The sequence below is a fragment of the Ornithodoros turicata genome, chromosome 2 (genome assembly GCF_037126465.1).
Source record: "Ornithodoros turicata isolate Travis chromosome 2, ASM3712646v1, whole genome shotgun sequence".
Taxonomy (NCBI): Eukaryota; Metazoa; Arthropoda; class Arachnida; order Ixodida; family Argasidae; genus Ornithodoros; species Ornithodoros turicata.
The window spans coordinates 18,557,119-18,572,458 of NC_088202.1; the positions used below are offsets into that span (position 1 = coordinate 18,557,119).

General features: G+C 47.0%; 1 long non-coding RNA gene across 1 annotated transcript; it reads right to left on the reverse strand.

The window, feature by feature from the left end:
- Positions 1-229: 229 nt before the first annotated feature.
- LOC135383173 (uncharacterized) lies at positions 230-6,943 on the reverse strand. Its single transcript, XR_010419716.1, has 4 exons — positions 6,876-6,943; positions 6,619-6,781; positions 2,371-2,485; positions 230-413 (listed from the first exon to the last, which is right to left on the reverse strand). It is a non-coding gene; the product is annotated as an uncharacterized LOC135383173 (long non-coding RNA).
- Positions 6,944-15,340: the final 8,397 nt, after the last annotated feature.

Genomic DNA, 15,340 nt, shown 5'->3' on the forward strand with positions numbered 1-15,340 from the left:
AGCCGCCACCACAGGCCCCAGATCCGGCAGGCGGCAGCAGGCGGAACCCATAGCTGGGAGGTTTTTGCCATGGAGTTAACCATGACAACAGAAAAACACATCTAACAAGCCCACAATATTTGGATTACAACACCCAAAGTGTACGTTGATGCAAAATAAACATGTTCGCAGGGCTAAAAAACAGCGAAATATGAACAATAAAATTTAATTTCTTGTAACAGCTGTTTTTTGTTGCCGTTGGTCCTTTTCAGATCCCTACAGCTGTAGAACTGTTTGGAACGGCTCAGACATAAGGATAGGCGAGACGGGAACTATGAGTGCAGATCTTGATGGAAGGTTTGCCAAAAAGTCACTTTGCTACTGTTGCCATAGCCGCAGTATCAGGAGGTTTTCGAGAACATGACATTGGAATTCTGCAAATGAAAGAAGTGATTTACTAAGGGCATTGCATCTTTGAGAATGCAAATGCAGCATCACAGGCTCCACAGGAATTTGAAATATGTGGCATTGTGCCTACATAATATAAAGCACACATAAAGCACTCAGCACAGAAACGGAAGACATTCTCAAACTTGAGCTTGCCACATACCAGATAAAACCCACGATCTTGTGGTACCTCCACCTGCCAGGTGAAAGTCTTTCCAAATGAAAGATAGTGCATGCACATGAACTATATAGCAAGTGAAAAAGATAATGAAAAGTTTGCAGACAAGTTCTTCATATCATCAGTACCGTCAGTGTTACTCATTTCCGAGGGAGGTTAAGTGGCCACATCCGCATCTGCAATGAGCAGGCCACGGTGCATAGCTTGAGTATACGAGGGTGGTTCCATAAGTTTCCGGCCCGACCAACTTTTAATACTCATAGAGTCGAAACAAGTGTATCACATTTTGACATAGTCAACCTTAACTTTGATGCACTTTTGACACCTTTCAACCAGCATTCTTATACCCTTGAAAAAATAGTCCGAAGTTTATCCGCAAAATGCTGGAAAACTGCCTCTTGCATCTCACTATCGTTTTGAAATCTCCGTCCTCTGAGATCCCTCTTCAAGTTTGAGAACAGGAAGTAGTCACTCGGTGCCAAGTCTGGACTGTAGGGTGGGTGGTGCATTTCTTCGAAGCCGCACTCCTTCAGTGCAGCCTTGGCAACAGAAGCCGTGTGGACAGGGGCATTGTCCTGGAGCAACCAGACACCTCAACTCAACTTGCCGCGCCTCTTTTCCTTGACGCCTCGCAGTCGGTGCAGGAGTGAAGCATAATAAGTCGCATTCACTGTGGTGTTCCTCTCTTTGAAGTCGATGAGGAGGATCCTGTGACAATCTCAAAATATTGTTGCCATGATCTTCTTTGTGGATTGTGTGCTTTTCTTGGGCGTGCTTCTCCTGGTTTGCGCCATTCCATCGACTCCTTTTTCAGAAGGGGATCATAATAGAGCACCATAATGTCATCCCCTGTGCCAATTGACTTCAATATTTCTTCTTCGTTCTCTTGACAGAGCTCCAGAAACTCTTTGGCACAGAAGACGCGCTGTTGCTTTTGAACTGACGAGAGAAGTTGTTGCACCCATCTCGCACTGACCTTTTTCATGTGAAGGCCATCACCGATGATGCGAAAAACGGTTGTTTTGGAAAGCCCCAGCCTTTCTGAGATTTCCTTCACCGTCAGACGCCTGTCGCTCAGCACTTCCTCCTCGACAAGAGACAAATTTTCTTGTGTCACCATTTGCACTGGACGACCATCGCGTGGATCATCTTCAATGGACTCTCGCCCCAGTAGAAACTGCTTAGCCCAGTCTTTTACTGTTGTGTATGACAGAGAGGCTTCCCTGTACACGTTGTCCAGTCGTGCTTTAATTTCTTTAGGCGGAAGTCCCTCTTTTGTCAAGAATTCTATCACAGCGCTGTACACGATTTTTTCGCGGTACTCAATTTTAACTGAAGAGTGCACCCTGGCTGTTTGAAATGCCGCTCTCCAACCGACAAAAGCATGGAGAGGGTTGAGGGTAGTGCTCCGGCCCTCCAACAGATGGCGCCACGCGTCCTCAATCGCATTTTGAAATTCGCGCGGATTTTCTACCTCGGGCCGGAAACTTATGGAACCACCCTCGTATCTCAATACATAAATTGATTGGAATCCTGAACGTCAGTAGTAGGGAGTGGTCACTCGCTGCCAGCATTACACAGGGCATTTGGACACCATTAAATTAGCAATTCATTAGCAATTAGGATCCCCCACAGTAATTGGGGCCATCCAGTGAGTCACCACACTAATTGGGGAGCATCTAACTCATGTCCAGATCACCCTGTGTGTTGCCAGCAACCAGCAGTCATAAAAAATGATAGAAACAGAGTGGAGAGAAACAATTTACGTGAACATCAATGATGCTGTGTCGAAGGAATCGCTCCGGAATGTTCGAGTGACCAGCGACCGCCATGCTCCTTGTTGACAGCTTGTAGTTGCAGATATCGACGACAAATGGCTACCTAGTTGCAAGGCATCACATCAGATGGCACAGTCATGGATATGTGTGTGGAAGACAGAGAGAACAACAAAACACTAGCGCTTGGCAAAAATGACCACAAGAAAGGCACTGCTAAACAAGTCTAAACATGGAAAGCACATACAAAACACTGCTAAAAAGGCCTGACCGGTAAACATGCGACAGCACATCGAAAACACTGCACATCAGGCAGAAAGGCTTAGGACGAGCGATTAGGCCTAACTGCAGCATCACCGCACTACGCTGGGAAACTCAACAGCTAACGCAAGATGACAACCACAGAGTGCTAGGTCCCAGACAACCATATATGTATTTAGGACATCCTCTGGACATCCATCTTTAGACATATGGATGTCCTGAGGACATCCACAAAACTCCTCAGGACGTCCAGTGGACATCTGCGCGACGGTCAAAGATGGATCCATGGACGTCTTCTTTTTGTCCACAGGATGTCATATATGACATTTGGAGGACTGAACCTGGATCTTGCCACCTACGCTATATGGGATCTATATTCCGTATATTTCATTAATGCTCCTGCACCTATGCGGGCAGAGGCAGCATCCCAAACTACTATAATCTATTGCAGTGTAAAAGGAAATAATGTCACATGTTAATCTGTTCCCGGACAGTTTCTGGTGCTTGCATGTGTAACAATGCAAATGGAAAGAGAGTTTAAATATAGATTGAAACACAATTTATTGAGGAGTTTGCAAGGTACGCAGCAAAGCACAGTGCAGCAACATTTATGAAACGCTTGCCATTATATATATATACAGGGTGTCCCAGAAAACGTGTAATTGAATTATAATTTAAAAAAACTACGCCACCTAGAATCATGCGGTCAACAGCATTTGTTCTTATTAGGTTTTTGACATCTCCTAATGTGAATGTCACGTGCTCCAAGTTTAATTATGTAAATATTTGCGAACTGAACTCGGAAATTTGCCAAGGAAAGGTCACTTTTTTACCCCACCAATATGAAGAGCGTGCCGAATTCACTCAAATTCATGATTATTCACAGGGATATTGACGAGCTATCCCATCGAAAAAAATAGCCGAATATCATGCTTTTCAGAGCACCGGACCATAGCGCGGGATGACTTTTTGAGCGCAATCGCTCTCAGTGCGACGAAAGGAGGTTCCGAAGCCAGCCCACAGAGTGATAGTAGAAAAAGTAACAGTTCCTAAAATTGGGAGAGGGAAAACATTATCCCAACGAAAGTCGGACGTGATAAGCCGTTCCTGTTTTATCTCCTTGTGCGATGTCAGGGAGGGCTGGGTTTCCAACCTCCTTTCGTCGGACTGACAACGAAAAATAGCCGAATATCATGCCTTTCAGAGCACCGGACCATAGCGCGTGATGACTTTTTGAGCGCAATCGCTCTCAGTGTGACGAAAGGAGGTTCCGGAGCCAGCCCACAGAGTGGTAGTAGAAAAAGTAACAGTTCCTAAAATTAGGAGAGGGAAAGCATTATCCCAACGAAAGTCGGACGTGATAAGCCGTTCCTGTTTTATCTCCTTCTGCGATGGCGGGGGGGGGGGGGGCTGGGTTCCCAACCCCCTTTCGTCGGACTGACAACGATTGCGCTGAAAAATTCATCGTGCGCTATTCAGTGCGACCTCCGTAGAGCATGATGTTCGGCTATTTTTCCCGATGGGATAGCTCCTGAATATCCTGTCAATTATCATTAATTTGACTAAATTAGATACGCTCTTCACATTGGTGGGGTATACAAATGACCTTTACTAGGCAAATTTCCGACTTAGGCTCCCAAAAATTTACATAATTACTTAATTACATAACTTATGTTACACGACTTCACATGAGGAGGTAGCAAAAACCCAGTAAGAACAAATGCCATTGACCGCATGTCTCTAGGTGGTGTAGTTTTTTTATTAGAATTCAATGACATGTTTTCTGGGACACCCTGTATAGTGTGTTGCATGAGAGAGTCATCCGTAATTATTTTTTTAAAAATCTACGTGAGATAAAAATGGGAAACCCTCTGCACGACACTTATGAAGCTTTTTGCCATCCAAACAGACAGTTTGCATGAGTGTACCTCATTAATTAGGCAATTAACTCAATCAAATATTGAGTTAATTAATTATCTTAATTGAACTCAATATTTCGTCACGGAAAGGTTTTTCTGGCAGTTGGATACTTTTCCTTGGCAAATTTTTGAGTTAAATTTTGCTAATTAGATTAGTTAACGAGGCACGCTCACAGAAAATCACTGTTTGGGAGCAACAACCTTTAGAAGTGTCATGCAGAATGTTTCCAATTTTTATCTCACATAGTTTTTTTTACAATAATTGAGGTCACGCTCCCGTGCAACATCCTCTGTACATATACTGTACAGTAACTATTCATATCGACACATAATTTATCACAGCCACTCTTGGTGCTTTTAACAAAACAATACTTGCAGCTACTTTCTTATGACTAGGGAGGGAGTTGTATGCCCTGACTTAAAGAAATAGGGTATAGGTGTGTCACACTTACACACTGCCGACACTTCATGTGAAAGAATGTCCCCGGCACACCTTGAATAGCTGCCTTGGCCATTCATATCGAATGCTGGCAACAAAGTATGTACGTACTAACCAACATCATTAAAATTTTCCTAAAACGGTACAGGTCCCGACAGAAGTGTACGGAATAAGCGAGCTGCGCATTTTTTCTCCGCCAAGACACCCGATCGGCAGACAGAAGCGGGTGAGTTTGAGCGCGGTAATTGTTCGAGAGGGGTAGATGAGCGTGCTGCAAGCTACATATTGCGGTAGTTTCGGTATTGCTTCTCACAATAGTGCCTGCGAAGTGAGTTCGAAACCACTGCAGTGTTCTGCGAGACCACGTCACTGAAAGATTGTGAAGACTGGTAGCTCTCATGTATTATTGGGGACATAAGAATAAGTCATTGTGGAAACACATTACTGTGTTGCCCGTATTAAAAAGTGAAGAAGCATTACATATCTTCTAAACACATTAATCGTTACGGAACATAGCTGTGATTATATTAAATATCAGACGTGACCAGATGACAGCTTACATACACAGTATTTCAGTGACGTGCTGTTGGAGAGCACTGCAGTGGACTTCGTGGGCACGCTCAACAGAAGCAATACCAAAATTAACATAGCGAGTTCCGAGCAGCACACTCATCCATGCCTCACTTAGTAAAGAACTCAAGCGCTTCCGAAGACCGCTTGGGTGGCGCACCAGAGAAAAAGTATGCAGCTAGCGTGTACCATTAACTTTCGTCGGGAACAACACAGTAAACAGTAGGCAGAAGTTAAGCTAAAAGAACTACAGCCTGTAAATGTGACAGAAGTTCAAAAGTTCAGAAGATGTCGCTACGTAATAACACAAAATAAAAAATTAAAGAAAAAACACAGTACAATCGAACACAGGGTTGACACTGTTAAGTTTCATTTTGAGCTTGGTACTTTTGGTATTCTTAGTTCCTTCTTGGCAAACTTGCGCATCTTTTAACGAAGATTTTTTTTCTGTAAAATTAACTTTACCTGATCGCCCGCTCCTAGCCAAACACAATCCCGAATGACAGGGTTCTCGCCCCTGATTTGTTGAAAACCGGAGGCGCTGCCTTTTTTGTACCCATTATGAATTTTATAAGTGGTACAAAAAAGGCGTACGCCTCCCTTGTTCATTGTCTCACGGTCGTGAACGATGTCATTTGAGATGATGGCACTGGTAGCAATATGCTTTACATCACTTACGTCATTACTGACTGCATTACATCGCCGTACAACCGGGCTCGGTTCTCTTCTGTCTTAAAAATCATGTTGAGTATTTTTTGTTTGAATCTGTTCAGCACTCTCTGACGTTGAACATCAAGTTTCCTCAACCTGCGACGGGTGATTGGAGGAACTACTGAGGACTCACAATCCTCATCACTTTCAATCAACATGTTTACTAAAGACCTCATCTTGATCCTGCGATCAAGACGCACGAAGCTCGTGTTGATCGCGTTGCGTACTCAGAGCGTTAGCCGAAATCGTAAAGAGTTTTTTTCTGCAGCTTTCGATCTTTCATGTACACATATGTTTTACCCTTAACTTTCGGCATCACTGCACATTTCATAGACTCACCTTGAAACATAAAACTGCACAATGGAATGTGAACGGTCACAGCGGCGAGCGGATGATGATGATGACGTGCGCTATTGTCGATGCTCATTGCGTTTCTGCCTTTGCACGGTGGTGCAAGTTAATGCAGCAGACGACGCTCAGCAGTGAACAGCGGGCAACGTTTCTATGAAGGTAATGAGTAAGTGAAACTGGTCTAATATTACTCGCAGGATGCCAATAAAAATATAGCTATTAGAATGTAGATTTATTGTACTTGCCAAAGAATCCAGGAAAATCACACAACGTCAGTCCAACTGCGCAGTTCGTTCCAAAACGTCCGTTCTACAATTCTTCGTCTACTTCTCTCCCCTGCCCATGACCATAGGGCTGCCTACAACCCCGACACTCCCCCCGACTAAGTTACGACAAAGTCTTTCAAATGTTCCGGAGTCTTGATGACACGCCCAAAACGTCCCGTTCGCGAGTTTGGCTGCTGAGTGCCCTGAGCCTGCCCTCTTGCCTGGTCTGTAGTCAGTAAAGGGAAGGTGCAGTCACCATGGCTGTAGTATCACCAGTTATATCCATTTTGTCAAGGATTCTGCGCTTGATGTGGTCAACGTGACGGCGACGGAGTTGACAGCAAAAGAAGATCGGCCTGTCTGCTTTAGTATTGTTGCCGGAAGTCATCGCGGCCCGCTGTGGAACATCCGAATGTAAACTGGCTGCCCTAATTTGTATTTCTCAGTCGTTTGGCTTGATTCGTTGGGCATGTTGTCTGAATGCTCCTGAGGATGCAATAAATTCCGAGCTGTTGTCAGGGGGCGACCAAACAGCAGTTCTCCGGGGATCTTCCCGGTTGTCTTTGACACTGTATGCTGTCGAAACAAAAAACGTGCCAGACGACACTGAGTGTTGTTGTCAGTGAACTTGCAAAGTGCTTTTTTTGTTTCAGCGACCATCCTTTCGGCCTGGCCTGTAGTGGCTGGATGGAACGGGGCACTTGTACATTGCTTGCTTCCGTTACGCTTACAGAATTCGGACATCTCTCCGGAAACGAAATTCGGAGCATTGTCCGTGAAGAGAACACGTGGTATGCCAAATGTCGCAAAGAGATTACGTAGCTCCTGTATGATGTTTCCAGATATAGTGGTTCATAGCCGTCTCACCTCCAGCCATTTCGAGAATGTATCGACTATGATGAGGTATGACCAACCGTCCATTGGACCCGCGAAGTCGATATGTAGCGTTTGCTAGGAGCATCAGGGCGTTTGAAGTCTTCATCCACGAAGGATGGACGTGCACGCGCCCAAGTTTGGCACGCGTGACATCTGTCAAATGTTAACTGGATGTCGTGGTCAAGTCCTGGCCACCAGATTTGACTTCGAGCGGTGCTCTTCATTGGTGCTACTCCTGGGTGGTTTGCATGTAGCATTTGTAGTGCCTTTCTGAGGTATTATGACCCGGGAACCCCACGTGAGGCAACCTTTACAGATGGCAAGTTCCGACCTTCGACGTCTGTAGGGAAGAAGGCCTTCTGTATTCCAATCTGAGAAATCTCCACGTTGGACACCTTCCAAGACCCGTGACAAGATGACGTCACGTTGAGTAAGCTGTGCCACTTGGTGAGCATCCAGTGGATCGCAGTGGAGTGCTTCTAGCATTAGTGCATCACCCAGTGAGGCTTGACCATCGACGGATATGGGGAATGGGAGACGGCTCACTGCGTCTGCGTTTTGATGCTGATTTCCAGGGCGGTATACCAAGGTATAGTCATGTGCGCTTAGTAAAAGGCACCAGTGAATCATTCGGGGTGACAACATCTGAGGAATCTGTTTGTTAGGGCTCAAGATTCCCAATAACGGTTTGTGGTCCGTGAACACCGTAATGTGCCTCCCTGCCCAATAAAGTGATGGAAGTGTTTCATTCCAAAAACGATGGACAGACCCTCCTTGTCCAGGTGTGCGTAGTTCCTCTCGTGAGTGTCCAGTGTGCGCGAAGCAAACATTATTGGAAGCTCACTTCCGTCGACTGTTTATTGAGAGACAACGGCCCCAACTCCGTATGGTGAAGCATCACAGGAAAGGATTATCGGCCGTGATTCATCAAAATGTGCTAAAACAGGTGCCTTCACAAGATGCTGTTTTAGTTCTTCGAACGTGCTTTGTTCTTGATGTCCCCACTTCCAGGAGGTCTCTTTGTCGAGCAGCCGGTACAGAGGCCCCGCCACTGTCGCTCTATCCTTCAGGAAACGGTTGTAGAAGCTTAAGAGGCCCAAAAATGACGGAAGTTCCTTCCTGCTACGCGGCGCAGGAGCGTTTATGATGGCTTGTACCTTTCTCCTGGTCGGAGTGATGCCTGTAGATTGGATGTGATATCCTAAGTTTTTCAGTTCAGGAACTGCAAAAAGGCATTTGTCGAAAGTGCTTTCAGTCCAGCTTTACACAACCGTTGGAGTACTGCACGCAGACGTTCATTGTGCTCTTCCTGAGTGGCCCCCTTTATTAAAATGTCGTCTAAGTGGGCTCCGACGCCCACAAATCTAGAAAGTAGCGTGTCCATGTATCTTTGAAAGATGATCGGAGCCACGGATACAGCAAAAGGTAAGCGAGTGACCCGGGAGAGTCCTTTGGGTGTGTTCAACGTAACCAGCTCTGACGTGGGTTTGTCCACCCAAAGCTAGGCCTGTTGAAGATCTAGCTATATATACAAAATATCTTGCCTCCCTGGACGATTCTGAGCATGTCGTCCATGTCGGTAGTGGGTATGTAGCTTTCGCCACAGCCATATTTACAGTACTTCTGTAATCACCACACGATCGAAGTGTGCCGTCCTGTTTGCGCACGGTTACAAGAGGCGTAGCCCAGAGCGAAGATGGAACAGGTTCGATGATTCCTTGATGCTCAAGCTTGCTAAGCTCTTTGTCGAGGTCATGTCTTAATGCTAACGGCGCGGTGCGACTCTTCAGGAATTTCGGGGCAGTGTTCCGCTGTACGTCAATATGTATAGGATTTCCTTCATGTCCAGTAATGTTGCCCTGGAAAACTGGCCTTGAAAACTGAAACTGAAAACTCGCCCCTTGAACTCGCCCAGCAAGGCTTGACACTCTGTTGCAGAGACTGTATTAATCCCAGTCACTGAAATTCCCAGAGGTTCGAAGCAGTCCCGCCCAAGAAGGCTTACGCCGCAGCCAGCTACGACGTAGAGATCCAGTTCAGCCTCTGTGTGCTATAGCATGACGTGCACTATCGCTTTGCCTCGTACCTGTAGTGGCGCACCAGTCCACGTCCTTAGGTCAAAAGTTGCGCTGTACAAAGTAGGCCTGCCATCGCGACACTCCTGTCACTGCGTCCACAAAGAGCCGTTTGAGCTCCCCTTTTCGCTCTCCACCTTCCGCCTCGTTCTTCTCTCCGGGTCCGCTCTGTCGTCTGACTGCGTCGCCGCCAAAGGAGAAATCTGCGCAGAATGCTTGTTTTTTCGCAACGCGCAGAAGGGAGAGCCATAGCCCGTTGTGCGGATGATTTCAAACGCCGCTGGAGAGGCTGGAGAAACATGGCGGCATCTGCAATGGCTTGGAGTAATACGGTAATTTTCAACGCGAACAGCACCAGTACAGCTTGAATTTTGTGAAGAGTTAGGTGCACATGCCTTGTAGGTAACGGATTCTCCGTCGAGGGCCACTGTCTATGACCGAAATACAGGTAAACGGCCGTGGTGCCTTTGTTTGTTAGCGCTCGCGTTTTAGACTCCTTTGTTCTTCATGTAGCACTGGCTAGTGAAAAACACTGCAAATGCAAAAAAAAATGCAATCGATCCTAGCTAAGCTTGTAATATAGGCATATTAGCACGTGTGTGCTACTTTTATTTTGTGGTCCACTCACTATGTTCTTGATATTCTTTCTAGCATAAACGGCTATACCGCTCAGCATCGGCCACTCATTGCTGCGTGCGTCTCAGTGTCTTCCAGAGAGTGTTGGATGTTTTCTCTATGAGCAGTCTTGGAATTATTTACTGTCTTATGCGTTACAGGTAAGAATGCTAGGTAAACGGGAGGTATGGCCAAACGCTGGTACGCGTATGCGCCATAGGCAGAAACCGATGGTGTCTGTATTATGTCCCTCATTTTTATCAGTGTGCCTCGGCGCCAGAACTTGGCCAGTGAGTTCCAGAGGCCGGAAGACACGGAAAGGAACAATTTAAAGAGACCGGTAGCCATTCATAAGGCGTGAAGGAGCGTGAAGATACAGTTGCGTCGATTCCATGCAAGATACCAACTAATTATACGGCGAGTAACATGGATGTTTTTTTTCTTGTTTACATAACGTGGCGATATTGGGACCACGATCTGTATGAACGGGAATGATATATGACACCTTGTCACGTCCTTTCATTATTTGTACTGCTTATGTGCCGGCAGGCATGTGCGAACGCACATGTAAATACTAGTCCACAATGAAATAAAGTATTTTGGGTGCACACTTGCGTCCTTGTATTCATTTCATGATTAAAATTATGATATTTCCATGGGCGCGCGATACCCATGGGACTAAGATAGAGATCCTCCACAGGCCCCTCGAAGATCCGCATCGGCGGTCCTGCGACGTCCATTTCGCATAATTTTCTCTTGATTAGCACGGTAGTACGGACGTAGTTAAAACGTAGCCGGGAGCAAATGTGTACGTTCGCGAGACGTACTCAGCATCCACAGCCCGACGTTCGCTGGATGTTGATGGGCGGTTAATGGTTCTGTGGGCACTATATCAATTCAGGATATTTATGAATATTTTGGGACATCCATCGTGGATCTGGACGTTATAACCAAACTGGGATGTCCTGGGGACGTTGATGGTTGTCTGGGGTGCAGGATAAATCATGTACACCGCTAAACTTGCGACAGCACGAAGAAAACGCTTAAAGGAGCAGTCTAGAGGCCCACAACTTTGTTTCTGTTTTTGGTCAGTATGGAATGTTAGGCGGCCGAAAACAGTTTTCCCACAATTAGTGCAACCGTAGCGAAATTGGGACGCCTGCAATAGCTCCACGAACCTCCCGTGCGCGAAACACCCTGCTTCGCCTTCACGATAGGCACGTGATGAGAGCCACCACGCGCGTCACTATGTGACGCAAGTGGTGACATGATCGACATCGCGCAGGCCGGAGCGTCTGCTACCGCTTCGGAGACGCCATGCGTTCTACTACGTGATGTCCGAAACGGAGGGTTTGAAGGCTGTCCACGACACAACCACGATTTTTTTTGGACCGCAGACACCACGGGAAGAACGAGTGGTGCAGCCCGAAATTAACCGCGCTTGTACAGCGAAAACCCCGTGCTTCCAGACAGTGTCGTCCGACCGTTTTCGCCGCGCCGTTGGTTCAGTGGCTAACAGGTGGCGCCACAATACCGCCGCCATCGCTTGCTTTCTGCTACTGTGAATTCTGAGATCGCACAGAAGCCAGGGATATATTACTTTAGGGATCGTAATCTTCTTTTCTCAGGCTGCATATATGCTTTTTTTTTAGAAAATGTGATATAAATCAGATAAAGAATAGAAGTCAACAAGAAACAGCTCGCAATGTTTGTAGCAGACGGGTTTTCCTACGAACGAATGAGGGGCTCTCTACCACCAACGTCACAGTAGAGTGGGTGTGGTCTGCAGTTGGAGCGCTCCGGCCTGTCACCGCGGCAGCGATTTTCCAAATTAATTGCACCGTGGTGAAACAACTTTGGACAGAAATATTTTGTGGGAATGCTTTTCACATACTGCTTTACAAGATGACAGCAGTTTTTGGCCATGTTAGATACCACTTTAATGCTCCTTTAAGACGTACAACGTTACAAAACGCAACAGCGTCGAAGCTGCTGCTAAACAAGGCCAGTCATGTGGGGAAAAGCCTTAACATGAGCGCGGTAAAAATGTGCTAACATCTGCAAACAGGCCTAACTGCTCTGGCAAGTCCCTCACCTTTCCTCTGCGGCGACGGAGCGTCCGCTCCTGCTGACAGCCAGGCCTCAACTGCCAGCTTAAGATGTACAGCACTACAAAATGCAACGGCGTCGAAGTCGCTGCTAAACAAGTCCAATCATGTGAGGAAAAGGCTTAACACGAGCGCGGTAAAAATGTGCCAACATCGGCAAACAGGCCTAACCGCTCTGCCAAGTCACTCACCTTTCTTCCACGGCGACGGAGCATCCGCTTCCGCCGACAGCCAAGCCTCTACTGCCGCGAAGACGGCGGAGCGACCGAACGTACTTCCCGCGAGCGCCAGCGCTTCAGGGTCAGTTCTCACTTGGCGACGCCCGACGCGACGTCGCGAGCGGGCGGCGGAAATAGACGTGCATCTCCGGCGTTGTAAGAGGAGAGACGTCGACCAAAAAAATTGCCATGCCGGTCTCTTTCGCGACGTCGGCGAGAGGTGGCGAGAACGATGCACTGGCGACCAATAAGGTGACAGAGAAAGGCCACGCCTCTTCAGTTTTCGTCTGCTTTGGGCGACAGAATGCCACTGTGGTGGGAACATGAAAATCATGCGCATGGTCATGCGCCTTGGCGGGGCGGCGGAAATGCGCCTCTACTTCCGCCGCCCGTTTGCGACGTCGCGTCGGGCGTCGCCTAGTGAGAACTGGCCCTCACTTTTGAAAGCACGTTCCACGGGTGCTACGCATGTGCCCGCACACACAATCCTAGCGCCCTCTGCGCCGGCACGGCCGGCAGCCAGCGGACATCTTGTTTCTCGCGTGCTCCTTGCAGTGCCGGGTTTCACTCTCTCCTTTGTTAGCACACGCTCCTAATGGCAACAGGTTGCTTCTCTATTTCCATTTTGCCCTTGTTTCTTTCGTGTTTCCGCGTGTGTATTTGGAAATGCTCTAACAAAGGAGCGTGCATTGAACTCGTGTCAGCATTCTGACCAATACGCTGAAATGTTCAGCTACCACGCTTTACAAACTTAGAACTAGAGAATGAATATTTCAACAACTCGAGTCCCCGTAACGAGGTCGTCATCACTGCTTTTCGATACACCATAGTCATGGTGGGCTTTGGCAATATAGGAGGGATCTCTCTGGGGACACTGCAGGAGATGGTACGTCGGGTCTACGCCCCTTACAAGAATCCACAACGGTTCCGGATGGACCTTTGGGACAGGTGAGCGAATTTGTGAGCTCGTCAAAAACCGAATTCAACTACGTCTCTGCAGGCCTCCTCGCTCGTGCCATCGCGATATGAAGCAGGACATGCGAACACGAAGCCGCCTCCGTCTTAATGGAGCACGCTGGGCCCATTGCTTTCGCGGTGTCACTTTGAGTTCAGAAACCACGTCCCTGCATAACAAACCCAACAAGTATTTGCAGTCGCGTAAGCTGGATACCTCGCTAGAATTCGTGGATAACGTCTACTCTCTCAAAACGCTGAAAGAGTCGCACATTCCAGAACCCTTTTTAAAGCTGCTACTGTTCACAGCCATCGAGGAACACGAGAAACTACGCATCTCTTTTCCCGTAACTCGTCAATTTTCTTTCACGATCCCTTGATCTTTGCAAGTACAACTGCGTCCCGGCTATTATGCTACTATGTTTATGCAGAAACGTGAAATTCAGCTTTCTGAGGGCACCGCCACCTCAAGACTTTCCGAGTACCTAGCCGTGCTTTTGGGCCTCGAATCGTGTACCATGTTCGCTGCTCTGTCTGCCAAGTGACGTGATGATCTTCAAACCCCCTTCTGTTCAATATGGCATGGAAAATACTTCGCACTGGCTCTTTTATCTGGTCAGCGGGGTAAATAATACCATGATAGAATTTTCTATTCAATATTTACAAAGGCATACTTGGATCTTGGCGGCAGCTTCGTGTCTTTGACCGGGTGCATAATTCGCGATGACGGAGGAGAAATGGACAAGAAAGATGTCGTTTTCAGAATAAATCATCTGTTGAGTGGCATATTGATGACGGTTACTGTTTATGTGAAAAACAAGGTTGTCAGCTCCAACGAGTTGTACACCTACAGGAATATTTTGGACGTCGTGCTTCATTCCACGCCCCTGGCCCAAGTGACTGTTCACACGGCTGGACTCTTTGTCAAGGATGACGTGCATTTAAGAACGAGTACGACGTCTCGTCTTGTGATCCGAAACAACACTTCGAAGCGATGAAGGATGGAAAATACTTTAGTCTGATAAGGCAGATCTATACCGACCTTTTCTAACAGCCGCACCTGATACCTGCTGTCTAAGTTCGCGTTATTTTCCTGTTAAACAACGACGGATTCGAACTAATATCGCTCTCCAACGACAAGAAAACATACAGTCACAAGGTGGGTAGTAGAGAGATGATTGAAGAAGAATCCCGGTTAGAAGAATCTTTCACTGCAGACGGAACTTCCACCACGACCCTGGCATGCGGCTGGAATGGACATCTACTATGCAAACAGGCAGAATTACATAGTCTTTTTGACTATTTCTCAAAGCTCTTTGAACTGAAGGGGTTGCCTAAAGACAACATCTGCTGATGCTGTCAGTGGTCGTGCAACTGGATCGCTTTGGCCGCTCGCCTTAGGAGGCAACATTGTGTGTTTTCGGGCTACATACAATGGCAATGTTAATTACCCCTCTGAACGATTTATTGAAAGGGGAAAGGTGTAGTATACCTGAAGAAGTGGATGAAGTCAGTACAGCACGGGTATTCGGGTTCGTAGCCACGCGCCTGGGATATAGGTAGTAAAAGATTGTCCTAACGGGGAACAGACGTCCCTC